Here is a 27,612-nt window from a genome sequence, read left to right on the forward strand (position 1 = left end):
ATTTTGTGATTTGTTTTACATAGAAAACCCACTGACAAAGTGCCTTGACCCCGGCAGGCAGTGGCCTCGGTAACAGTCTCGGCCACCCACATTGGCCAGCTGATTTTTCAGGATTCCCGCTGGACCTGTCAACCTTGCAGAAGGCCCCGTGTGGTTCTTCAGGCAGAAACTGACACCGCCAATAGTACAGACTCAACAGGCAGAGACCGGGACTAGAACCCGGCAAGGTCTCCCTTTTCCCAGAGCTGGGCTCTTTCCACTGGACCAAGATGGCACAAGGGGTCAAGCCATACTTCCCGGCATAATTTCCATGGAGATTAGCCTAAGTGTTAGAGGCCTTCAAATGAAACTTCACCAGTAGGATGAGAAGCAGTGTGGCCTAATGGGAAGAGTCTGGGGTTGAGAGTCAGAGGACCTGGGTCCTAATCCCGGCTCCTCCCTCATCTGCTATGTGACCTTGGGCAAGTCAATTCACTTCTCTGTGCTTCATTCCCTCATTTGCAAAATGGGGATTCAATGCCTGTTCTCCCTTCTCATTAGACTGTGAGCCCAGCATGGGGCAGGGATTATGTACGACTTGATTATCCTGTATCTACCTTACCTTTTAGTACAGTTCCTGGCACATAGTAAGCGTTTAATAAATACCATGTAAATAAAAAGAGTCCTGACCAGCACTGGAATTCAATTTGCTGAGTTGTCGCATAAGAGGTTAGGAGGGTTGATTTGCCATTCAGGTTGAACCTGTGCTTCAGGAAGCAGCAGGTCTCACTGACATCAGAGACCCCTCGAGACACCGAGTTTCATGTGTTGGCTAGCCCCCACTCCAAATCTATTCTAAAGTAGGAGCAGACCACAAGACACAGTCGATCAAGTAGGGTCGGCCGATTCAGTGTCGGCATATGAGAGAGCCTTTTTCTAGGAAAAAGGTAATAGCTAAGTGCCTTGAAAAATAACAAAGCAGGATCATTAGTCATAAGAGAAAAGAGCTGGTGCTGTCAGGGATTATGTATTGCACCTTTTAAGAAAAAGTAAAAAGCTGAAGTTGTCATTCCGCCTACATAACTCGCTCTTTTTAGTAAGAAGTTTCACGTTAAAATATTCACTTTTAGGGATGCATACCTCTCATAATGGAGAATCTTCTCTTGCCAATTAACACATATTCAACTTGGGCTCTATTTGATCAGGGTAGTTCTCTTAATCTTCCATCAAGTGCAGTTTACAGATTGTGGAATGCAAGATGAATCTTCTTGCAATACAAACCCTATAGAGCGTAAGCTCCATGTGGACAGCGAACATGTCTACCAACTCTGTTGTATTCTCCCAAGTTTTCAGTACTGTGCTCTGAACATAGTAAGCGCTCAGTAAGTGATGATGATGATGATGATGATACGAACTGTGGCTTCACCCCCATGAATGAGCCACTCATTCATTCATTCCATCATGTTTATTGAGCGCTTACTATGTGCAGAGCACTGTACCAAGACACTCTTTTGGAAATGCATAATCACATGTACACAGTCTTGTACACAAGACTCAGTTGTGGATGTAGGCATTTGGGAAGGGAAAGGGGAGATCAGGGTGGAAGAACAGAGTTGGCAAACAGGGCGAATTTTTTTTTCAAGGCTGTGATAGGTCAGAGTGCACCACACATTCATTATGATCATCGGCATCATTTGGGCATCTTTTCTACTCTTGTTACATTTTAACATTTCCAAAGCGGGGGCTGGTGCCAGGCAAGCAATCTGAAATGAAAAAAGGGGCAACGTCAAAAATTCCAATGATTGGATTCTCAGAAGAATAGAGATCAACAGGAGGAAAATCATCCCAGCGTCCAAAAGCAATCGATCCTCCAAACTCTGTCTGACTGGAATCGGTGAATTTGGCCTGGCTGGAATTGGTCCAGGTAAAGTCTGCTATTTGAAGTCCACTGAGGGGAAGAAGCCTTGAGCAGGAGATTGACTGGTTAAATTCAGCTCTCTGCTTCTCAAGGGCAGAGAAGGGTTGGGGCCGGGGGGGGGGGGGGGATGGGGAGTGGAGATTAGAGTTGCAGCTCCCTTGGGGGGACCCCAGAAGAGGAGCCCACTCCATGAAGGTGACCTGGTGGGGGGAAGCGGGGGAAACTTCCCTGGTTTACCTTTACCCCCACCCCCACAGCAGATGAAACACAGATCTCTAGAATTCTGAAAGATCAGATTGAAGAATGAGGGTATTCTTGACCATCAAATTTTGAAGGTGATTTTTGATTCTTTTTTTTTTGCCCTAGAACTTCTATTTTATACCCTTTATGAACCCCTCCCTCAGCCCCACAGCATTTATGTCCATAACCAGAATTTATTTTAATGCTTGTCTCCTCCTCTAGACTGTAAGCTCATTGTAGGCAAGGAGCGTGTCTACCAATTCTATTATATTGTACTCTCCTGTCCGATTAGTACAGTGCTCCACACATTCATTCATTCACTCAATCTTATTTATTGAGTGCTTACTGTGTGCAGAGCACTCTACTAAGCACTTGGAAAGTAGGATTCAGCATAAAGAGAATCCCTGCCCACAACGGGCTTATAGTCTAGAATGGGGGAGACAGACATCAAAACAAGTAAATAGGCATCAACAGCATCAATATAAATATAATTATAGATGTATATACACATCAAAACAAGTAAACAGGCAGTAATATAAATAAATAAAATTATAGATATGTACATATATTCACCCTTCTAGGGGTCGCACCAAGAGAGTTTCCGGGACTCTACCAGTCTCGACTACAAGAGGGAGAGTCAAGGAGAGGCATACCCATTCCATTCCTAGCTTGGTCAATGGCTACCGAGTGGAAGGCCATCTGCTACAGGTCAAAACTACCCTGTGATGGGCAGCAGCGGCACGGGATGGAGTTGAGGGCAGAGACTTGTTTACTGCGTGGAAGGAGGCAATGGTAAACCACTTCCGGATTTTTACCAAGAAAACTCTCTGGACACACTAATAATAATGATATTGTTGGTATTTAAGCACTTGTTGTGTGCAGAGCACTGTTCTAAGCACTGGGGTAGGTACAGGGTAATCAGGTTGTCCCACGTGAGGCTCACAGTCTTAATCCCCATTTTACAGATGAGGTAATTGAGGCACAGAGAAGTTAAGTGACTTGCCTACAGTCACACAGCTGACAAATGGCAGAGCTGGGATTTGAACCCTTAACCTCTGACTCCCAAGTCCATGCTCTTTCCACTGAGCCACACTGCTTCTCATAATAATAATGTTGGTATTTGTTAAGCACTTACAAAGCACTGTTCTAAGCACTGGGGTAGATAAAAAGTCATCAGGTTGTCCCATGTGGGGCTCACAGTCTTCATCCCCATTTTACAGAAGAGGTAGCTGAGGCCCAGATTGCAGATGGAGGGGGGCGTCCTGGGAGAGATGTGTCCATGGCCTCGTTATGGGTCGGACACGACTCGACGGCATAAGACAACGACAACAACAACATATATACACAAGTCCTGGGGAGCGGGGAGGGGGGTAGAGCAAAAGGAGTGAGTCAGGCGATGGGGAGGGGAGAGGGAGCTGAGGAAAAGGGGGGCTTAGTCTGCACTCATAAATATAATTGATTGATTGACAAGTTGTAATGAATCCCAACATCTAAAAGTCAGGCTAACTTAGTCTCCTCCTCCCCATTCCCCTCTCCCACCTCATTCTCCTCAAGGAGGTCACCTGAGAGCTCAAATAAAGCTTGGGCTAAGCTATCATGCTCTAGGACTGTCTTACCTGTATCTGCTCTGGACCACAAGATACTGTCCTACTTATTTTGTTGTTTTAACCTGAAGACTTCTACTCCTCAATTTCCCTTACATATGCAGTACTTCTCAATGAGTTGCTGGGAGGTGTAATCCCCTTAAGAATTCCCTTTTGATGTGAAAAAACAAATTGCTTTGAGAGTCAGTCAATCAATGGAATGTATCAATAACATTTATTGACTGCTTACTGTGTGCAGAACGCTGTACTAAGCACTTGGGTGAGTAAACTAGATGTGATCCCCAACATGGCTCAGTGGAAAGAGCCCGGGTTTAGGAGTCAGAGGTCATGGGTACTAATCCCGGCTCTGCCACCTGTCAGCTGTGTGACTTTGGGCAAGTCACTTAACTTTTCGGTACCTCAGTTACCTTATCTGTGAAATGGGGATTCAGACTGTGAAACTCACATGGGACAACCTGATTTCCCTGTATCTACCCTAGCGCTTAGAACAATGCTCGGCACATAGTAAGCGCTTAACAAATACCATCATCATTATTATTATTATTATCTCCTCACTCAAGGAGCTTGCAATCTAGCAGGGAAGAAAGATATGAAAGAAATTTGAAGGAAATCAACTATTGATCTGGAAATTTGGAGCACTAGCATCACTATCTGCAAATAGAAGGAAGAATTCAATATAGCTCATCTTTTTTTTCTCCTTAATCAGTTAAGCTATTTAAGCAGTATAGGTAAAGAGATGGAGGAGAAACTCAATATGTAATCTCTAAGGGATTCCTCTCATTAGCTCCTTTCATCCCCAGGAGAATTTCTCTTTTCCAGTTAAGATTTTCTCGATTCATTTCTGTTCACATCTACCTCCTCTGTCAAACGCCAAACACCTTTAAAATCTTTCAAATACTAATAGTACGTCAACCCGCATAGAGGCTATGGGCTCTGGCTGCCATCCTGGAATGCAAACATCATTTCATAAATGGTGCTTGACCAGCCTGTGTCTTCCCAGGATGTCTTGCTGTTTCCCAGGGGTAGTTCCCCACCCCTGTGTATAAGTCATTTAATAGTATTTATTGAGCGCTTACTATGTGCAGAGCACTGTACTAAGTGCTTGGAATGTACAAATCGGCAACAGAGACAGTCCCTGCCCTTTGACGGGTTTACAGTCTAATCTGTACTGCCAACTTTTCATTCAGATTACTCGATTAGGGAATATTTTATGTTTGTCACCCCATTAGAGCATAAGTTCCTCATGGGTAGGAAACATATTATCTGGTTCTTTTGCAGCAGTAACAGTATAGGTATTCCTAGTAGCAAGCAAAACACCATTCATTGAGCACCCATTTGATATGGCACATTGCCCTAAGCCTTACAGAATAAAGTATACAGAAATGACACAAGACCTGACCTTCTAAAGGAGGGGCTGGACAAAGAATATTTACAAAGGGAGTAGTCAAGATAAAAAATTCAATGTACAACTGAATGTGTATACAAAAGTGTTGATGCTAGGTGTAAATAAGTTTGTCAAGTGCTACTTTGGGCTGATGGGTTTCTATCAATCATATCTATTATTATTATTATCATTATATGTTAGGATGATAATAATTGCAGTATTTGTTAAGTGCTTACTAGGTTCCAGGGACTGTACTAAGCACTGGGGTGGATATAAGCAAATCGGACTCAATCCCCATTTTACAGATGAGGTAACTGAGGTGCAGAGAAGCGAAGTGACCTGCCCGAGGCCACACAACAGATAAGCGGTGGAGCCAGAACTAGAACCCAGGACCATGCTCCTACACTAAGCCATGTTGCTTCTCCATGCTTAGGAGAGTATAACAGAGTTGGTAGATACGTTCCCTGATCACAGGTTTCAGAGAAATTAGTCCGGAGAAGAGGCAAGGTCTAGTGAAACAATCACAGGCCTGGAAGTCAGAGGACCTGGGTTCTAACTCTGGCTCTGCCACTTGCCTGTTGGGTGACCTTGGGCAAGTCGCTTCACTTCTCTAGCCTCAGTTTACAGTTCAGCTTACAGTCTCATCTCTAAAATGGGGATTCGATACCAGATTTCTCACCTGCTTGGACTATGAGGCCCATGTGGGATGTGGACTGTGTCCAACCTGATTATCCTGTATCTCCCCCGGCCTTTAGTACAGTGCTTGGCACATGGTAATCACTTAACAAATAGCGCAGTTATTACAGTTGTGGGAGGAGGTGGGATTTTAGGAGGGATTTGACTGTTGGGCAAGCTGAGATTTGTCAGATTTGGAGATGGAAGGAGGGGAGTGCCCTATCGGGGTGTGGGGGAACCAGTGTGACCCCACAGGAGGAAAGTGGGGGGGGGGGCCTCGATAACTACAATTACCATGGCAACTAGTTTCTGCACTGGGGAAGCTCTAGAGTGAATACAACAGTTGCAAGACAGGCTGAGAAGCAGTGTGGACTAGTGGAAGGAGCCTAGGCCTGGGAGCCAGAGGACCTGGGTTCTAATTCCTGCTCTACCATATGTCTGCTGTGTGACCTTGGGCAAGTCAATTCACTTGCTTGTACCTCAGTTACCTCATCTGTAAATTGGGAATTAAGACTGTGAGTCTCCTGTGGGACATGGACTGGATCCAACCAGATTAGCTGGATCCAACCAGCACGTAGTACAATGCCTGGCACATAGTAAGTGCTTAACAAATACCATTTAAAAAAAAAAGACAAACTGGGAGAAAGAACACAGCAGACAATTGGCGGAACCGATTAGAACCCATGTCCTTCCGATTCCTAGGCCTGTGCTCTGACCATTAGGCCATGAGCACAAACTCCCTGGGTTTTGTAGCTTCTTTTGTAAACCCTGTGGTTCACAGGGAATAAGCCCCTTCTTCCCGACTGGATTGCCTAAGTGGTAAATATTTTTATGTCTGCCTATTCCATTAGACTGTAAGTGCCTTGTGGTCAGGAAACTTGTCGCTGTAATATTCTGTACTTCCCAAGTGCATAGTACCAGTCCACCACTTCAAATGAGCACGCAAATACTTTTACTAATAATAATTATGGCATTTGTTAAGGGCTTATTATGTGCCAGGCACTGTACTAAAACCTGAGGGGGATACAAGCAAATAGGGATGGACTTAGTCCCTATCCCACATGGGGCTCACAGTCTCAATCCCCATTTTACAGATGAGGGAACTGAGGCACAGATAAGTGAAGTGACTTACCCAAGGTCACACAGCAAACAAGTGGTGGAGCCAGGATTAGAACCCTTGACCTTCTGATTCCCAGGCTCATGCTCTATCCACTAAGCAATGGACTTTCTTTTTCTACTTCTACTACTACAGCACTTATGTACATATCTGTAATTTATTCATTTATTCATATTAATGTCCCTATCCCCTTCTATTCTGTAAGCTCATTATGGTCAGGGAAAGTATCTATTCACTGTTGTATCGTACTCTCCCAAGTGCTTAGTACAGTGTTTTGCACACAGTATGCTCAATATAACCGAATGGATACTTGTCTTTTGTGTGACCTTGGGCATGTCACTCCACTTCACTGTGTCTCAGTTACCTCATCTGTTAAATGGGGATTGAGACCGTGAGCCTCATGTGAGACAGAGACTGCGTCCAACCCAATTACCTTGCATCTACCCCTGCGCTTAGAACAGTGCTCAGCACATAGTAACCGCTAACAAACACCATAATTATTCAGCGCTTAGTACAATGCCTGGCACATAGTAAACGCTTAACAAATACCATAATTATCATTGTTATCATTACTACTATTGCTACTACTACTACTAATAATGATGGTATTTTTTAAGCACTTACTATATACCAAGCACTGTTCTAAGTGCTGGAATAGATATGAGGTTATCAGTTTGTCCCACGTGGGGCTCACAGTCTTAATCCCCATTTTCCAGATGAGGGAACTGAGGCACAGAGAAGTTAAGTGACTTGCCTAAAGTCACACAGCTGATAAATGGCGGAGCCGGGATTAGAACCCATAACCTCTGACTCCCAAGCTTGGGCTCTTTCCACTAAGCCACGCCACTACTACTCCTGCTCACGCTCTACTATTACTACGGCTGCTACTAACTCTTGCTACTACTACTGCTAACATATTACTACTATATACAACTATGACTATCGTTACTATTACTTTTACCACCACTAAAGCACAAGACAAATTTCCTGCAGCATGGGCTGGGATATTAGACCAGAAAATGATCAAAGAAATAAACCCAACACTTCATCCATTACCGACCGCCAATCCAGATGTCAAGAATGATTTCTATAGCCTCATTAAAGCAGCCTGTCAATAAATAATTTGGGTACTTCAGGACTCTGTCTTTTATATTCAGAACTTTATCGCGGTCCGTGGTAACACTAATCATGGAAGTGATAATTTGGGGCTGAGAGTCATCGACTCGATAATGTTCCTGCAACATTAAGTTTAATTCACTTTTCAAAACTTTAGATGAGCTAGGAGAATGCATTGTTTGCAAGTGCCTCCCTCGATCATTTCCTTGAAGAAAGAGATGGAGATGTGCTACATGACTAATCTTTCTCCCCCATTCAGAGTGTTTTCCAGAACTCCATCTAGACCCTTCGTAGAGCTCTGCATGAACAGAGACTTAATTAACAATCAAGTGCTCACTATGTGCTAAGCACTGTACTTCCTGAGTGGAAAGAGTCTGAGCCTGGGAATCAGAAGGACTTGGGGTCTAATCCTGGCTCCACCACCTGGCTGCTGTGGGACCTTGGGCAAAGCCCTCCACTTCTCTGGGTCTCAGTTTCCTCATCTCTAAAACGGGGATTTAGACTGTGGGACAGGGACCATGTCCAATTCTAATAATGTTGGTATTTGTTAAGCGCTTACTATGTGTAGAGCACTGTTCTAAGCGCCGGGGTAGATACAGGGTAATCAGGTTGTCCCACGTGAGGCTCACAGTTAGTCCCAATTTTACAGATGAGGTAACAGAGGCACAGAGAAGGTAAGTGACTTGCCCACAGTCACATAGCTGACAAGTGGCAGAGCCAGGAGTTGAACCCATGACCTCTGACTCTGAAGCCCAGGCTCTTTCCACTGAGCTATCTTGTATCTACCCCAGCACGTAATACAGTGCCTGGCGCATAGTAAATGCTCAATGAGTACCACAATTAAGATGATCATTTTTGATAGTTGCTAGCCAAAAGTTCAGGGAGGTAGAGTATCCTGAGGAAAAGAGCATAGGCCTGGGGGTCAGCAGACCCTGCTTCTGCCTTTGGCCTGCTGTGTGACCTTGCTTTAGTCACTGAACCTCTCCTGGCCTCTGTGTCCTCCTCTGTAAAACGGTGATAAAATGCCCGCTCTCCCTCTCTCTCAGATTGTGAGCCCCAAGTGGGACGGTGACTGCGTCCGACCTGATAATCTCTGTATCAAGCCCAGTGCCTTGGCATCTAGCCAGAGCTTAATCAGTACTTGAATAATAACTACTCTGTTCCAGGGTTAAATGAAATAGGTCTTTTCCGTTCCACTTCGATTGACAAATGGAAACAGGATGGACAACAGATAGAGGATGTGCATCCAGCTTGATTTCCAAGGATGCCTCCATAGTGGAAATGGAGGGGAGAATGCTAATGATTATGGTGATATTTATTATTCATTCGTTAGGTGCTCACTGTATGTGTGTTATTTATGGAGCACCCATTGGGTACACCGTACTAAGACTAGGGAAAGTACAGTGTTCCCTGTCCTCAGGGAGCTTGACCACTAACAAGCACAGGTTAGCCATGGCCTTGAGCTAGTGACTCACTTTTTATTTTCCTATTCACTTCAGACTGGCCCTTTATTGATCATACTACAAAGTAGATTTATGGATTTTATTTTATAATAGTACTTGTTAGGAACATACAACATGCTTAGTACCACTGTACTAAGCGCTGGGGTAGTTTGAAGGTATTCGGATGGGACCCACTCCCTGGCCCAACTGGGGCTCACAGTCTAAGTGGGAGGGGGGGCAGGTGCTGAATCTCCGTTTTAGAGATGAGGAAACTGAGACACAGCGGAGTTAGGTAACTCACCTGAGGACATACCCGGGCAAGTGACAGAGCCTGGATTAGAACCCAAGTCCTCTGATTCCCAGGCCCATACTCTTTCGACTAGGCCATGTTGCTTTCCTCCTGAAGCAGAATGGACAATAGGACAGATTGAGAAATCCCTTCACAAAATCGAAATTATGCATTAAACATGAATCAGGAAAAAGAAGTTTAATGGCATGGTAAATGCTTGTTTTCTGCAAGATCAGTCAATAGCATTTATTGAGCACGCACTGTGTGTAGAACAGAGAATGACCAACTACAAACTACAACTATCAACTACAAACACTTTAAGACCGTAAGCTCATTGTGGGCATGGAGCGTGACTACCCACTCTGTTATATTAGACTCTCCTAAGTGCCATTGATTGATTGACACACTAGGGACAGGGCAGTAGAATCAGTAGATACAATCCCTGTCATAAAGACTCCTACATTCCCAGCAGAGAGGTAGATGCCAGAATAAATGAACATTTCCTGGGTCATCAATCAATGAATCAATCAGTAGTATTCACTGAGCGCTTACTGTGTACCTAGCATTGAACTAAACGCTTGGGAGAGGACAGTACAACCGAGTTGGTAGATGGGTTCCCTGCCCACGAGCTGCGTGGTTTTATCCTGGTTTTAATTAGTCCATCAGGAACTTAGCCTGAGTCCAAGGTGGCTGGACATAGCTTGACAATCAAACAATTGTATTCATTGAGTGCTTATTACATGCAGAACACTGGATTAACTGCTTGGGAGAGTACGACAGAATTAGCCAGGCATGGTGATTATCCTTAGAGAACTCACTGGGAGGCTATGAAGCAGAAACCATAATGAACCATCACCCAGGGTTCTGTAGGATGTCGAGCCAAAAGGAATCAATCCTCCCTGCCCTCTGTGGAGTGGTAGATCACAGGGTTCAGGTTTGAGTAGCTGTAAAACTACAAATCCATACAGTGCAGACATAGAAATGAATCTCCACAAACTGTAGATCAAGGCGACGTGACCTAGTGGCTTCAGTCCAGGCCTGGGAGTCAGAAGGACCTGGGTTCTGATCCCAGCTCCAGCACTTGTCTGCTGTGTGACTTGGGGCAAGTCAGTTCCCCTCTCTGGGCCTCAATTACCTCATCTGGAAAACGGGGATTGAGACTGTGAGCCCCAAGTAGGAAGGGAACTGTGTCCAACCTGATTTGCTCTTATCCACCCCAGTGCTTTGTACAGTGCCCAGCACATAGTAAGCGCTTAACAAATACCATAATTATCATTACTCATTAATTCATTCAATCATATTTATTGAGCACTTAGTGTGAAGAGCACTGTACTAAGCACTTGGGAGAGTATATTTATTATTACTAACTCTGATGTACTGTCACATCGTACTCTCCCAAGCGCTTAGTACAGTGCTCTGCACCTAGTAAGTGCTGAGTAAATACGATCGATTGATTGATAAAGGCATAAGTAGATCAGTACGTCACAGTCCCAGTAGCACAGTAAGTCAAGTTTGCTACCGGTTGTAGGAAATAAACCCTCGCTCGAAAGTCACGCTGCCCCTAAATCACCTGCATTTTGGTTTCTAGAGCGGTGATAGGGAAATAGTCAAGATGGTGAAGAAGCAAAGAGTTAGGAACTAAAGGGTTAATATTATATATAGTAAGTCTGTTCACTTAATGTTAATTATTATGCAAAAGAAGTGCTTTGGAGTTATTTTTCATTAAAATTGTAAATGACATGCAGACTTTCCATTTTATTTCTGGAGGAACAGATGAAAAACATAGATCTGATAGTCTACCACCATTAACACAATTGAATGGCCTTAATTTCTCAATAGGATCATTCAATATTCATTTTTTAATTTCTGCATTTACACATAATATCTCTCTAGAGACCCTTAACAGATTCTACTGCTGCAGTTTTAATGAGAACTATCAAAGGTTACTATGAGATGATGATCTATACTTAATTCATAGATTTCCCCAGACATTTGTGCAATTCAGAGCTGTTTAGAGTCTTTTCGTTTTTTATTGTCTTGAAACATTCATCCCAATTTGAACTGGATCTTTAATCATTATTAGCATAACCCTTTCATTCTGAAGTTAGTGTGTGAGAATTTGAATGAACCAAATTATGGTCTCTTGGGAATTTAGCAACTTTTCATTTGACAAAATATTGAAAAGTTTCCCATATCGTACATAAATTCAAAATAAATCACAATACAGGAGATTTTGTTGAAACAGCTGAGTGATTTTTTTTCCTCCTTGAAAATCTTTACATTATGCAATTGCTTATGAAATAGTCAATTTAGTCCCAGTGAATAAATTCAGACGCTCCCCCAACCCCCCTTGAACGATGACTGACACAAATACAGATCACAGATTTCTAGACTGTGAAGAGAATCAAAAACTGGGATATTTGTTCAGCACTTACTATGTGCCAAGCACTGTACTAAGTAATGGGGTATATACAATGCAATCAGTTGGAACACTAAGTAGAAGGGAGAATCAATCTCTCAATCAGTGACTTTTATTGAACTGTGTGCAGAGCACTGTACTAAGCATTTGGAAGAGTACAATATAACAGAGTGAGTAGAAATGTTCTCTGTCCACAGGGAGCTTACAGTTTAGAGGACTGTAAGGGAGAATAAGTATTGAATCCTCATTTTTAGAGATGAGGAAACTGAAGTCCAGAAAGTTAAGTCACACAGCAGATGGGTGACAGACCTGGGATTAGAACCCAGGTCTCCCAATTCCCAGATTTGCTCTTTCCACTAGGCCCCACTGCTTCTCGAGAGGAGGTTATTCGGTCCAGGTTGAAACCTCTGGGCTGATGAAGAAGTGAACCTTTCGACACTTTACTTGTCTATTTTTTGCACTAGAGACAGAGATTGCAGGCTTCTCTCAGTTGCCTTATTCGATCCTTTACCCATCTGATAGCTCCTTAGAAGAATTCAGTGGGTCTACATTTTGGAAGCATTGTGAGAAGGCTCCAGAAAGAATATCCACTACATTAGCCCTATTTTAGCTCCCTACTGTGAGATAGATGAATCCACAGATCAAGCAATTTGATTGGCATTTATTGAGTGCTTACATTGTGCAGAGCACCATACAAAGTACTCAGGAGAGGACAATGGAGTAAGATTTAGACCTGAGGGTCAGTGGTCCCCTACTCATTCAGCCACCCACCCACTCATCTCCCCCATCCATTATGGTATTATGGTATCTGTGAAGTGCTTACTCCACTCTAAGCACTGGGTTAGATACAGCTTAATCAGGTTGGAACCCATCCCCGTCCCACATGAGGCTCACGGTTTAGTGGAAAAAGCATGGCCTAGTGCATAGAGCACTGACCTGGGAGTCAGAAGGACCTGGGTTCTAATCCCCACTCCACTTGTCTGTTGTGTGACCTTTGGTAAGTCACTTCCCTTCTCTGGGCCTCAGTTACCTCATCTGTAAAATGGGGATTAAGACTGTGAGCCTCATGTGAGACAAGGACTGTGTCCAGCCTGATTAGCTTGTATCTACCTCACCGCTTAATACAGTGCCTGCCACATAGTAAGTGCTTAACGAATACCATAAAAAAAATCGATAGATCGTACATGTGGGTTTATGGGTCTTTTCAAAGTCTTTCTTGCCCTTTTCACGTTATTTTGCTAACCTTCAGCACTTGGGAACTGCAAAAATAAACTGGTCAGTAATTATATCTTTTCTACCTTGGTGCCTCATTTGATCCCTTCCATTTCAGGTATTTTTGTAGAAATTCCCACTTTTCACATTTTAGCCTTTCTTTTGGGAGGGAAAAGGGTAGTTTGGGGTTACTATCCAAGCTTCCCGCCACCCGTTCAGAAAGTTTGATTTCATCATATGAGATGCCGATGCTGTTTCATTTGCAATAAGGCAATCAATCAATAATATTGATTGAGCATTTATTCGATACAGAGTCACTGCTGTACTAAGTGCTTGGGAGAGTACGATAGAGTGAATAGACACAATTCCCATCCTCAAAGAATTGACACAGAAGTTTGGAAGGCTCTCTAAGAGTATCTCAGAAAAAATGAAGTTAGGGCAAGTTTTCATTTCCTTCTCCCTTCTGCCATGAAATGAACTGTGGCTTCTGCATATTTCATCCCAGGCATTCACACTCACTGGTTGTGGTCAGACACTAATCCATTATTTGAATCTCCACCTTTTCCCTCTGTAAAACCGAAGGACAAATCACTGTCCCATCTATCTCGATAGCTGGATCTCGTCCACTAGCAGTCCAGACAAGGAGAATTCATCCAAGCCACTTGAAAGAACGGCAGACAAATGTCATCCTCCGCCATCCAAATTGGTTTAATGCTACCCAATGGGGTGAGGAGAACATTATTCTCCCTGGCTAATAAATGACTCATTTGCATGGAACAGAGAGCAGGGGCTTAATAAGTGACTGGAGGCATAGGTCCCGCATGATTTTCAGTAGTACAGAGTTTGAGGCAATGAGAAGCGGGTCCAAAATGAAATCACCCAGGCTGCAGATGATCCGTTCCAACGCAAGATCAGCAATTTAATTCTCATTTCCCACCACGTTCTCCAACCGATTTCCTTTGAAGTCAGTGGGAGCTCTGGGCATCGAAGATTTTCACTGGGGTCCAAGATACTGTGCATCTCTGCTCTGCAACACACATACCACTGGAAACAAGACAGGAAGCCCAGGGCTGTAATGGGAGCTGACTAAAATCAATTAGAGGTTAAAAATGCCCCTTGGAACTCCTCAGAAGCAAGAATCGGAGGTTTAGTCTCCATAGTCAATCAATCAATGCTGCTCATTGAGTGCTTTCTGTGTGCAGAGCACCTTACTGAGCATGCAACAGAGTTGGTAGATGTAGTTCTCCGGCCTTGAGGAGCCGGCAGTCTAGATGGGGAGACAGACATAAACAGAAATAAATAAATGATGGCCATGAACATAACTGCTGTGGGGATGAAAGTGGGATGAAGAGTAAAGGCTTAAAAGGTACCAAACCAAGTGCAATGACGACACAGAAGGGAGAAGTAGCGAATGCTTTCTTCTTTGGGGTGTAAATTAGCTGGTTGGAAGGGCCAGCGTATTTATGAACGAGGCCGTAAATACAATCAAATTTGAAGGTGCCGTTACTCAAATTCTGCCGAACGGCTATCCAGCAGAATATATAGTTCGGCTGAGTCTGCGCGAGATACAGTTTACCCTACGGCTATGGGAAAAATATCTACTTTTCACATGCGATTCCACAAGCTGTGAAGATATGTCACAACATTCAGTGTTTAGGGGGGAAATCGCACACGTTTCTTGCAAATGAGAACTGTCCAGATGGCACCTTCATCTTGCATGCCAGTCATTTGGCAAAAGAGGACGAGGCTGCTACTTTCTGTTCTTCTCTTCATTTATTATCTGTTTTGCACTCAGCTTTTCTCCTTGGGAAACATTGATTTCACCACTAAATTGCTCTCACTCGTTTGTTTCGGCCACGGTGATTAGATCATTCAGAATTGATATTTCTTGGAAATTTCAGCTTTCCTATAGATTTTCCTTCATGTCTTCTACCTTTGTTCCTTTTCTGAACCTTGACTCGCTTCCAGATTGATTCCATGGGCTGTCCATTCCCCTGGCTTCACATGCCATGTCATAGATTCATTTACTTTGCTAGATCAGGATGGCCCGGATCTCCCGGAGGTTAGAGGTAAGTGATGGCTAAATGGTCGGTCAGAAGTTCAGAAGTTCCAACTGCTAGCTTTGGAGAGAGACATCTTGAGGGAGAGGATGTGTAACATCTATCCACTGGCCCCGACTGTCAATGCGGACATGGAAAGAGCTTGATTGCTCTTTCCCCTTCAATAAAGAGTTGGTAAAGAAGAGTGTTTTCCAACCTTTTCCATTTTTGAGTTGGATTGTAAACTCATCTCTTGACTTGCTCTTGAGAAGCAGCATGATGTAGGAGGTAGAATATTGGCCTGGGAGTCAGAAGGTCATGGGTTCTAAACCTGGCTCTGCCACTTGTCTCCTGTATGACCTGGGCAAGTCACTTTACTTCTCTGGGCCTCAGTTCCCTCATCTGTAAAATGGGGTTGAGATTGTGAGCCCCACGTAGGACAGGGACAATGTCCAACCTGATTTGCTTGGATCTATTCCAGCATTTAGCACAGTACCTGGCACATAGTGTTTAATGCCATAATTATTATTTTTATTATTATTAGACTGTAAGCTCCCGGTGGGCAGGGACCATGCTTCTGCTGTACTCTCCCAAGTGCTCGGTATGGTGCTTAGCACTCGATATGTGCTCAGCAGATGCCATTAATTGGTTGAGTCGAATGGAGCTTAGTCAGCAACCTGTTCCCCCTAGAAGCCCCTCCTCGAGGTGGGTGAAGAACCCAAACACCCAGGAAGGAGAATGGTCACAGTCTTAAGAGCTAAGTGTGAGGAAATAGCTTATCCCCATTTTACAGATGAGGAAACTGAGGCAAGCTACTGTGGGAGATAGGCACTTCTGAATTATTTAAAGATAGTGGGAGAAGGAGAAAGAACAAGGATATATGATAGCAAAAATTATCAGTATTAGTAATAGTAGATATCATGACTTCAAATCCCAGCTCCACCACCTGTCTGCTGTGTGATCTTGGGCAAGTCACTTTACTTCTCTGTGCCTCATCAGTTACCTCATCTGTAATATGGGGATTAAGACTGTGAGCCCCATGTGTGACAGGAACTGTGTCTGACCTGATTAGCTTGTATCTATCCCAGAACTTAGAACAGTGCTTGGCACATAGTAAGCACTTAGCAAATGCCATAAATATTACAATTATTAGATATGGGAGAAGTTCATCTGTAAAATGGGGATTTAGAGAGTGAGCCCAGTGTGGAACGGGGACTGTGTCCCACCTGATTAACTTGTATCTACCCCAGCATTTAGAACAGTGCTTGGCACATAGTAAGCACATAAGTTTATTATTATTATTAAGTGCCATTGAGTCATTTCCAATTCATAGCGCCTCGATGGATATACTTTCTCCAGAACATCCTGTCCTCTGCCATAATCCACAACCTTTCTAACGGTTCTTCTGTTACCGTTGTTATGGTCTCTATCCACCTACCTGCCAGTCTCCCTCTTCTACGTTTTCTCTGGATGTTTCCTAGCACTAGTGTCTTCTCCAGAGAATTAGTCCTCCTGATTATGTGTCCAAAATATGCTAATTTAAATTGTCATTTGGCCTTCCAAAGACCACTTTTGCTTTATTTGCTCCAAAATCCATTTGTTTGTTTTTCGGGCAGGCCATCGTATTTGTAAAAGCCTTCTCCAACACCACATTTCAAAATAATCAATGTTCTTTCTATCCAGTTTTTTCACTGTCCAGCTTTTGGATCCATTCATTGTCACTGGAAACACCATAGAATCGACAATTTGTATTTTTGTGGCAATTGTTACATCATCACATTTCACGACTTTTTTCAGGCTCTTCATAGCAAGTCTTCCTAACTCAGTAAATTTGGCATACCATAATTATTACAGAGTCAGATCTGAACTCCCCAAAGTCACTCCTCCTCCTCCTGCCTCTCCCCCCCTCCACAACCCTCTCCCCTACTTTCCCATCCTTCCCTGCAGTATCCTCAGAGGAGATCTCCTCCCTCCTCGCAAGTGCCACCCCCTCCACCTGTGCCTCGGACCCAATTCCTGCTCACCTTATAAAAACCATCGCCCCTGCCCTCCTCCCCTCTAACTCCTATCTTTAACCTCTCACTCTCCAATGGCTTCTTCCCCTCTGCCTTCAAACATGCCCATGTCTCCCCCATCCTAAAAAAACCCTCTCTCGACCCCACATCCCCTTCAAGTTACCACCCTATCTCCCTACTACCCTTCTTTTCCAAGATCCTAGAACGAGTCGTCTACACCTGCTGCTTACAATTCCTTAACTCCCATTTTCTCCTGGACCCCCTTCAATCTGGCTTCCATCCCCTCCACTCTACCGAGACTGCGCTCTCTAAGGTCACCCATGACCTCCTTCTTGCCAAATCCAATGGCTCCTACTCTATTCTAATCCTCCTTGACCTCTCAGCTGCCTCTGACACTGTCGACCATCCCCTTCTCCTCCACACCTTATCTCACCTTGGCTTCAGGGACTCCGTCCTCTCCCGGTTCTCCTCATCTCTCTGGCCGGTCATTCTCAGTCTCCTTCGCAGGCTCCTCCTCCCCCTCCCATTCTCTAACTGTTGGGGTTCCCCAAGGGTCAGTTCTTGGCCCTCTTCTGTTCTCCATCTACCCTCACTCCCTCAGTGCACTCATTAGCTCTCACGGCCTAAACTATCACCTCTATGCAGATGACACACAAATCTACATCTCTGCCCCTGTCCTCTCCCCCTCCCTTCAGGCTCGTATCTCCTCCTGCCTCCAAGACGTCTCTACCTGGATGTCTGCCCACCACCTAAAACTCAACCTGAGCAAAACTGAGCTCCTCATCTTCCCTCCCAAGCCCTGTCCTCTCCCTGACTTCCCTATCACTGTGGACGGTACGACCATCCTTTCCGTCTCTCAGGCCCGCAACCTCGGTGTCATCTTTGACTCGGCTCTCTCGTTCACCCCACACATCCGATCTGTCACCAAAACCTGTCGGTCTCACCTTTATAATATAGCCAAGATCCGCCCTTTCCTCTCCACCCAAACGGCTATCTTTCTGTTACGGGCTCTCGTAATATCCTGGCTAGATTACTGTGTCAGCCTGCTCTCTGATCTCCCTTCTTCCTCTCTCTCCCCACTCCAGATTATTCTTCACTCTGCTGCCCAACTCATCTTCCTGCAGAAACGCTCTGGGCATGTCACTCCCCTTCTTAAAAACCTCCAATGGTTGCCTATCAACCTCCATGCAAAACAAAATCTCTCACTCTAGGCTTCAAGGCTCTCCATCACCTTGCCCCCTCCTACCTCTCCTCCCTTCTCTCTTTCCACTGCCCACCCCGCACGCTCTGCTCCTCTGCCACCCACCTCCTCACCGTCCCTCGGTCTCGCCTATCCCGCCAGCGACCCCTGGGCCACATCCTCCCGTGGTCCTGGAATGCCCTCCCTCCTCACCTCCGCCAAACTAATTCTCTTCCCCTCTTCAAAACCCTACTTAGAGCTCACCTCCTCCAAGAGGCCTTCCCAGACTCAGCTCCTCTTCTCCCTCTACTCCCTCTACCTTCCCCTTCACCTCTCCACAGCTAAACCCTCTTTTCCCCCCATTTCCCTCTACTCCTCCCCCTCTCCCTTCCCATCCCCTCAGCACTGTATTCGTCTGCTCAACTGTATGTATTTTCATTACCCTATTTATTTTAATGAAATGTACATCACCTTGATTCTATTTATTTGCTATTGTTTTAATGAGATGTTCATCCCCTTGATTCTATTTATTGCTATTGTTCTTGTCTGTCTGTCTCCCCTGATTAGACTGTAAGTCCGTCAAAAGGCAGGGACTGTCTCTGTTACCGATTTGTACATTCCAAGGGCTTAGTACAGTGCTCTGCACATAGTAAGCGCTCAAATACTATTGAATGTATTAATTAATAGTAGTAATAGTTGTAGCATTGATTTAGCACCCACTGGGTGCAGTGCACTGTACATTTGGGAAGTGCAGAATGACAACGTGGCATGTTTCCAGCCCACAAGAAGCTTACAATCTAAAGAGATACAGAAGTGTAGTCTAATAATTTGGATGTCAAATTGAAAAAATAATCAAACAGACCTCTAGTTCAGTAGGTGTGTAGAAATACATAAGTCTTAAAAATGGCTCTTGGGTCATTATATGAATCAGGGGTGGCTTCCTGGAGAAGGAAGAAAGACTGATGGCCATAAGCAATATCATTATTATTATAAGACGTCCCTGCGTGTGAGTTCTATGGGGGAGGAGAAATGACACCTAGAAAAGTGTTGGTGTAAATCATACCGCTCTTTTTCTTTGAGTTACTGATAATTTCTTAGTTCTTATTCAACTACCCCATTAACCCCTTCCTCCTTCCCCCTGCATCGCGTAGGCAAGACCCTAACCCCTGATACCCTCTCCCCGCCCTCACAGCACACATGGACATATATCCTTAAAGTCTGTGACTTCTCCCATCTGTAATGCATTTTCATGTTTGTCTCCCCCACTAGATTGAATTGTACTCTTCTCAGAGCTTAGTACAATGCTCCACAAATAGCAAGTGCTCAATAAATATGATTCATTGATTTACTGGGCTCTATTGTACACCTCCTAAGAACTTAATATAGTGCTGTGTATACAGTACTCAGAGAAGCAACGTGGCTCAGTGGAAAGAGCACTGGCTTTGGAGTCAGAGGTCATGAGTTCGAATCCCAGCTCTGCCGCTTGTCAGCTGTATGACTGTGGGCGAGTCACTTAACTTCTCTGGGCCTCAGTTACCTCATCTGTAAAATGGGGATTAAAACTGTGAGCCCCACGTGGGACAACCTGATTCCCCTGTGTCTACCCCAGCGCTTAGAACAGTGCTCTGCACATAGTAAGCGCTTAACAAATACCAACATTATTATTATTATTATTATTACAGTAAGTCCTCAGAAAGTACCACTGATTGTAAATTATGTCTTCATATCAAAGTCTGCATCGCCTTCTAGACTGTGTTTGTTTGGGGAAGGGAACATGTCTACCACTTCTGTTTTTATTGCACTCTCCCAAGCACTTAGTACAGTGCTCTGAACCCAGTAGGTGCCCAATAAATATAATGGATTGACTGATTTTCATCTCTTCTTTCCTCATCCTATTATAGTAGACCTGCCATCTTTCTCCCACTGCTCTGTCTCCTTTCCCCACAAGTTTTCTGCCTTCATTTCACCCAGATGGTGTTTCTTTTCCTGTCTTAGATGAGAAGGCAACTATTTAAAAACACAGAGGAGAATGGATGGTGGTAGAGAGACGGCAGGATTACTATTGTTTTCGCTTGCTCTCTTAAACTGGCCTCACTCAGCTGTGTGGGGGGGAAAAAAGAGGCCACTTCCCACCTCTCTACTTTTCCTTGAAACCTGATCAACAAGACCCCTACTTGCCCATGAATTTCTCGAGACAGGCGGTTTTCTTTTTTTGGTATTTGTTAAGTGGTTACTATGTGGCAGTCACTGTACTAAGCCCTGTGATAAATAATGGTGGTGGTATTTAAGTGCTTACTATGTGCAAAGCACTGTTCTAAGCGCTGGGGGGATACAGGGTGATCAGAGTGTCCCACATGGGCTCACAGTTTTAATCCCCATTTTACAGATGAGGTATCTGAGGCACAGAGAAGTTAAGGGACTTGCCCAAAGTCACAGCTGGCAAGCGGCAGAGCTGGGATTAGAACCCATGACCTCTGACTCCCAAGCCCAGGCTCTTTCCACTGAGCCATGCTAATCAGGTTGGACACAGTCCATGTCCCGAGTGGGGCTCATAGTCTTAATCCCCATTTTACAGAAGAGGTAACTGAGGCTTAGAGAAGTGAAGTGACTTGCCCCAGGTCACACAACAGACAGGTAGCAGAGCTAGGATTAGAACCCAGATCCTCTAACTCCCAGGCCTGTGCTCTAGCCAATAGACCACACTACTTCCTGATTTCCCTCTCGTTACAGCTGCTTAATTCCTCTTCAAGTGGCTGGAGCTAAGGGACTGGGCTTTTGCTTCAGCAGGGCCATATGTTAAGGGCGAGGATTTGCAATTTATTACTAAATCCACCTCTGGTGTTCTGTGGGCATGAAAGCCTCCCACTTCCAGCTTACTAACCCATCAAGCAATATTGGTTTCATGCCAACTCTACTGGGGATCAAAGATGCATTTCTGTGAGCATTCTCTCTCATTTTGGGTAGGGAATTTGTCTACCAACTGTGTTCTACTGTTATTTTGGACTCCTCCAAGTGCTTAGTACAGTGTTCTGCCCACAGTAAGCACTCAGTAAATACAATTGATTGATTGGTGGAAAGGGCAGACCCAAACAACATGAAAAGACCGTTCCGCTCTTCAGCAGAAGATGCTATTCTGGGATAGAGTAATTTTTGCCGAAAGCTTTATCTCCGTTTGGAGCCATGTTGGGATGAGTAATGGCTGTTCCCACCATGGTTTTAAAAGCAGGCTTTAGGGGGAGGGAGGTTAACACAAACACACACACACACACACCTCCTTCCACCTCTGGCTTAGCTGAGGGCAGAGACTTGAGTTCTATATTCAATAGTATTTACTGAGCGCTTACTATGTGCAGAGCACTGTACTAAGCGCTTGGGATGAACAAGTCAGCAACAGATAGAGACAGTCCCTGCCGTTTGACGGGCTTACAGTCTAATCGGGGGAGACGGACAAACAAGAACAATGGCAATAAACAGCGTCAAGGGGAAGAACATCTCATAAAAACAATGGCAACTAAATAGAATCAAGGCGATGTACAATTCATTAACAAAATAAATAGGGTAACGAAAATATATACAGTTGAGCGGACGAGTACAGTGCTGTGGGGATGGGAAGGGAGAGGTGGAGGAGCAGAGGGAAAAGGGGAAAATGAGGCTTTAGCTGCGGAGAGGTAAAGGGGGGATGGCAGAGGGAGTAGAGGGAGAAGAGGAGCTCAGTCTGGGAACGCCTCTTGGAGGAGGTGATTTTTAAGTAGGGTTTTGAAGAGGGAAAGAGAATCAGTTTGGCGGAGGTGAGGAGGGAGGGCGTTCCAGGACCGCGGGAGGACGTGACCCAGGGGTCGACGGCAGGATAGGCGAGACCGAGGGACGGTGAGGAGGTGGGCGGCAGAGGAACGGAGCGTGCGGGGTGGGCGGTAGAAAGAGAGAAGGGAGGAGAGGTAGGAAGGGGCAAGGTGATGGAGAGCCTTGAAGCCTAGAGTGAGGAGTTTTTGTTTGGAGCGGAGGTCGATAGGCAACCACTGGAGTTGTTTAAGAAGGGGAGTGACATGCCCAGATCGTTTCTGCGGGAAGATGAGCCGGGCAGCGGAGTGAAGAATAGACCGGAGCGGGGCGAGAGAGGAGGAAGGGAGGTCAGAGAGAAGGCTGACACAGTAGTCTAGCCAGGATATAACGAGAGCCCGTAATAGTAAGGTAGCCGTTTGGGTGGAGAGGAAAGGGCGGATCTTGGCGATATTGTAGAGGTGAAACCGGCAGGTCTTGGTAACGGATAGGATGTTTGGGGTGAACGAGAGGGACGAGTCAAGGATGACACCGAGATTGCGGGCCTGCAGGACGGGAAGGATGGACGTGCCATCCACGGTGATAGAGAAGTCTGGGAGAGGACCGGGTTTGGGAGGGAAGATGAGGAGCTCAGTCTTGCTCATGTTGAGTTTTAGGTGGCGGGCCGACATCCAGGTGGAGACGTCCCGGAGGCAGTAGGAGATGCGAGCCCGAAGGGAGGGGGAGAGGACAGGGGCGGAGATGTAGATCTGCGTGTCATCTGCGTAGAGATGGTAGTCAAAGCCGTGAGAGCGGATGAGTTCACCGAGGGAGTGAGTGTAAATGGAGAACAGAAGAGGGCCAAGAACTGACCCTTGAGGAACTCCAACAGTTAAAGGATGGGAGGGGGAGGAGGCTCCAGCGAAGGAGACCGAGAATGATCGGCCAGAGAGGTAAGAGGAGAACCAGGAGAGGACAGAGTCCGTGAAGCCAAGGTGAGATAAGGTATGGAGGAGGAGGGGATGGTCGACAGTGTCAAAGGCAGCAGAGAGGTCAAGGAGGATCAGAATGGAGTAGGAGCCATTGGATTTGGCAAGAAGGAGGTCATGGGTGACCTTAGAGAGAGCAGTCTCGGTAGAGTGGAGGGGACGGAAGCCAGATTGGAGGGGGTCTAGGAGAGAATGGGAGTTAAGGAATTCTAGGCATCAATTGTAGACGACTCGTTCTAGGATTTTGGAAAGGAAGGGTAGTAGGGAGATAGGACGATAACTGGAGGGGGAAGTGGGGTCAAGAGCGGGTTTTTTTAGGATGGGGGAGACGTGGGCATGTTTGAAGCCAGAGGGGAAGGAGCCCTTGGAGATTGAGTGGTTAAAAATAGAAGTTAAGGAAGGGAGGAGGGCAGGGGCGATGGTTTTAAGAAGGTGAGAGGGAATGGGGTCCGAGGCGCAGGTGGAGGGGGTGGCACTTGCGAGGAGGGAGGAGATCTCTCTGAGGATACTGCAGGGAAGGATGGGAAAAGTAGGGAGGGGTTGGTGGGGGGGAGGGGAGAGGCGGAGGGGTGACTTTGGGGAGCTCAGACCTGATCGTGTTGATTTTTGTGAGGAAATAGGTGGCCAGATCATTGGGGGTGAGAGATGGGGGAGGGGAGGAACAGGGGGCCTAAGGAGAGAGTTAAAGGTCCGGAACAATCGGCGGGGGTGACGGGCATGGGTGTCGATGAGGGAGGAGAAGAAGCTTTGCCTGGCGGAGGAGAGGGCAGAGTTAAGGCAGGAAAGGATAAATTTGAAGTGTGTGAGGTCGGCTTGGTGCTTGGACTTTCGCCAGCAGCGCTCAGCAGCTCGAGCATAGGAGCGTAGGAGGCGGACGGAGGAGGTGATCCAGGGCTGCGGGTTAGTGGAGCGAGAGCGGCGGAGGGAAAGGGGGGCGAGAGAGTCGAGATGAGTAGACAGGGTGGAGTTGAGAGCGGAGACCCGATCGTCGAGAGTGGGAAGAGAGGACAGGGCGGCAAGGTGAGGAGAGATGCTATTGGAAAGACGGATGGGATCTAGAGAGCGGAGGTCTCTGTGGGGCAGTAGCGAAGATTTGCAGGGGGAGGGAGTGTGAGAGATGAGGCAGGTGAGAAGGTTATGGTCAGAGAGAGGGATTTCAGAGTTGGTGAGGGAGGAGATAGTGCAGCGGTAGGAGATGACGAGATCGAGGGTGTGACCGAGTCGGTGAGTGGGCGCGGTATGGTGGAGGAGGAGGTCGGCAGAGTCGAGGAGGGATAGCGGGCGGGCGGCAGAGGAGTCGTCGGGTACATCCGTATGGATGTTGACGTCTCCAAGGATCAGAGTGGGCAGAGAGAAGGAGAGAAGGAAGGTGAGAAAGGGGTCAAGGTGGTCGAAGAAGTCCGAGGTGGGACCGGGAGGGCGGTAGATGACGGCGACAAGTAACTGGAGTGGGTGGTAGAGGCGAATGATATGGGCTTCGAAGGACGGGAAGGAGAGGGAGGGGGGAGGAGGGATAGTGCGGAAGCGGCAACGGGGCGAGAGGAGGAAGCCGACGCCTCCTCCCTTACCGGTGAGTCTGGGGGAGTGGGAGAAGGAGAGGCCTCCGCTGGAGAGAGCGGCGGCGGAGACCGTGTCTTCTGGAGAGAGCCACGTTTCCGAAAGGGCGAGGAGGAGGAGAGAGCGGGAGAGGAAAAGGTCACGGATGAAAGGTAGCTTGCCTGTAATAGAGCGGGGGTTCCAGAGGCCACACTTGAAAGTAGCTGTGGGTGTAAGGGGAGGAGGGGGGGAAGGGCGGGGGGAGGGGAGGGTTTGGATGGGAAGGAGGTGGCGGGGCCCTGGACGGGGAGAGGGGAATGAGGGGTAGCGGTGGGACAAGAGGACTGGGATGGGGCATGGGTGGGGAAGAGAGAAGGGGGGAGGGGGTGAAGAGGGGGTTTGGTGGGGGAAGAGTAGGGGGAGGGGAAGAGGGGTAGCGCTGGTAAAGTGGGGTTCTAGGGCGGGAGAGAGGATGGGGGGAGGAGACAGAGGAGAGAGCGGGAAAGAGCTGAGCGAGAGAGGGGAAGGGGAAGAGGAAGGGGAGGATAGGAAGGGGCGGGAGGGGGGAGGGGGGGAGGAGGGACATGGCGAGGCCAGAGAGGTGGGTGGCAGCACTGACAACAATAAACAGTAATAAACGAAATCGGTAATATAGCAACATGATACAATATGATACAATACAGTGGTGCTAATATAGCAACATGATACAGTATGATACAATATAGTCGTGTTAATAAAAGGGGTGATGACCAGGGTCGGGGGTAGACTCGATTAAGGGGCGACCTGATCAAATTCAAAATCTGACGACAATAAACAATAAAAAGCGAGATCGCAAATATAGCAAAATGCTACAGTAAGGCACACTACAATAGTGTTAATAAGCAGGCGATGACCAGGGTCGGGGGACGAGCCGACCCTACCCAATCAGACTCCAAGTCAAGCGGCCAGCGGCCGAGAGAGTCCCAGAGCTCATGACCAAATAACCCTGTGGCGGCGGGGGGGCCCTGAGGTTGTCCGGGGTGGGTGGCGGCCGTAGGCAGCGGCTAAGGTAAGGTAACATGGTGAGAACAAGGACGTCGTCGCCCGGGGCGGGGGCGGGAGAGATGAATCACCTCAAGAGGGAAGAGGGAGTGAGGCCTTCCCAAAATGGCCGCCTCAGGCAGAGTGGGGGCTTCCCAAAATGGCCGCCTCGGGCGGAGTGGGGGAGCGGTTGGGGAGCACAATGTCCCCGGGCCCGAGCAGGGGGACACAATGTCCCCCGAGGACACAATGTCCTTGGGGCCGAGAGGGGGAGCACAATGTCCCCAGGATCGAGAAGGGGAGTGCAATGTCCCCGGGCCCGAGCGAGGGGGGGGGGGGGGGGGGGTGGACTGGAAGCTGGTGGCTGGAGGTCTGTGGGGGCGAAGATCCGTAGTGTCTGAGTTCCCGAGCGGGGGTGCGGAGGTCCAAGTTGCGAAAGGCTGAGGCGGGCGCGGGTCCGGACGGTCCGAGGCTCAGCTCCCCGGTGGAGGCGGAGGAAGCGCAGATGAGTCGGCGAGCGGTAGGCGAAGGGGGGCTTGTCGGGAATCGGGGCCGGGTGGGCCGAGGCTGCGCCTCAGGGGAGCAGAGATCCCGAGCCCACGAGGTAATGGCTCCAAGGGTCCGGGCGATGACAAAGCTCAGTTTCCCGGGAGAGGGGGGGTGGTCTCGGCGTGGATGAGTCGGCGGTCGGCGGCCAAAAAGCCGCTAAAGTCGGCGGTCGGTGGCCAAAAGGCTGCTAAAGAGCTAGGCTGGAAACGGGGGGCAGGCAGCCCAAGGAACCACCGCCTGGGAGGAGAGCTCCCGAGTCCATGTGGTGGTCGATTCAGCCCCAGGGGAGCAGAGATCCCGGGCCCACGCGGTAATGGCTCCAAGGCTCCGGGCGATGACAAGGCTCAGCTTCCCGGGAGAGGGGAGGTGGTCTCGGCGTGGATGAGTCGGCGGTCGGCGGCCAAAAAGCCGCTGAAGTCGGCGGTCGGTGGCCAAAAGGCTGCTAAAGAGCTAGGCTGGAAACGGGGGGCAGGCAGCCCAAGGAACCACCGCCTGGGAGGAGAGCTCCAGAGTCCATGTGGTGGTCGATTCGGCTGGGAAGAGGGGGCCCGGCGGTCTGAGACTTACCCCCAGGGGAGCAGAGATCCCGGGCCCACGTGGTAATGGCTCCAAGGCTCCGGGCGATGACAAGGCTCAGTTTCCCGGGAGAGGGGGGTGGTCTCGGTGTGGATGAGTCGGCGGTCGGCGGCCAAAAAGCCGCTAAAGTCGGCGGTCGGTGACCAAAAGGCTGCTAAAGAGCTAGGCTGGAAATGGGGGGCGGGCAGCCCAAGGAACCACCTCCTGGGAGGAGAGCTTCCGAGTCCATGTGGTGGTCGATTCAGCCCCAGGGGAGCAGAGATCCCGGGCCCACGAGGTAATGGCTCCAAGGGTCTGGGCGATGACAAGGCTCAGCTTCCCGGGAGAGGTGGGTGGTCTCGGCGTGGATGAGTCGGCGGTCGGCGGCCAAAAAGCCGCTAAAGTCGGCGGTCGGTGGCCAAAAGGCTGCTAAAGAGCTAGGCTGGAAACGGGGGCAGGCAGCCCAAGGAACCACCGCCTGGGAGGAGAGCTCCAGAGTCCATGTGGTGGTCGATTCGGCTGGGAAGAGGGGGCCCGGCGGTCTGAGACTTACCCGCAGGGGAGCAGAGATCCCAGGC

The sequence above is a fragment of the Ornithorhynchus anatinus genome, chromosome X1 (assembly GCF_004115215.2).
Source record: "Ornithorhynchus anatinus isolate Pmale09 chromosome X1, mOrnAna1.pri.v4, whole genome shotgun sequence".
NCBI lineage: Eukaryota > Metazoa > Chordata > Mammalia > Monotremata > Ornithorhynchidae > Ornithorhynchus > Ornithorhynchus anatinus.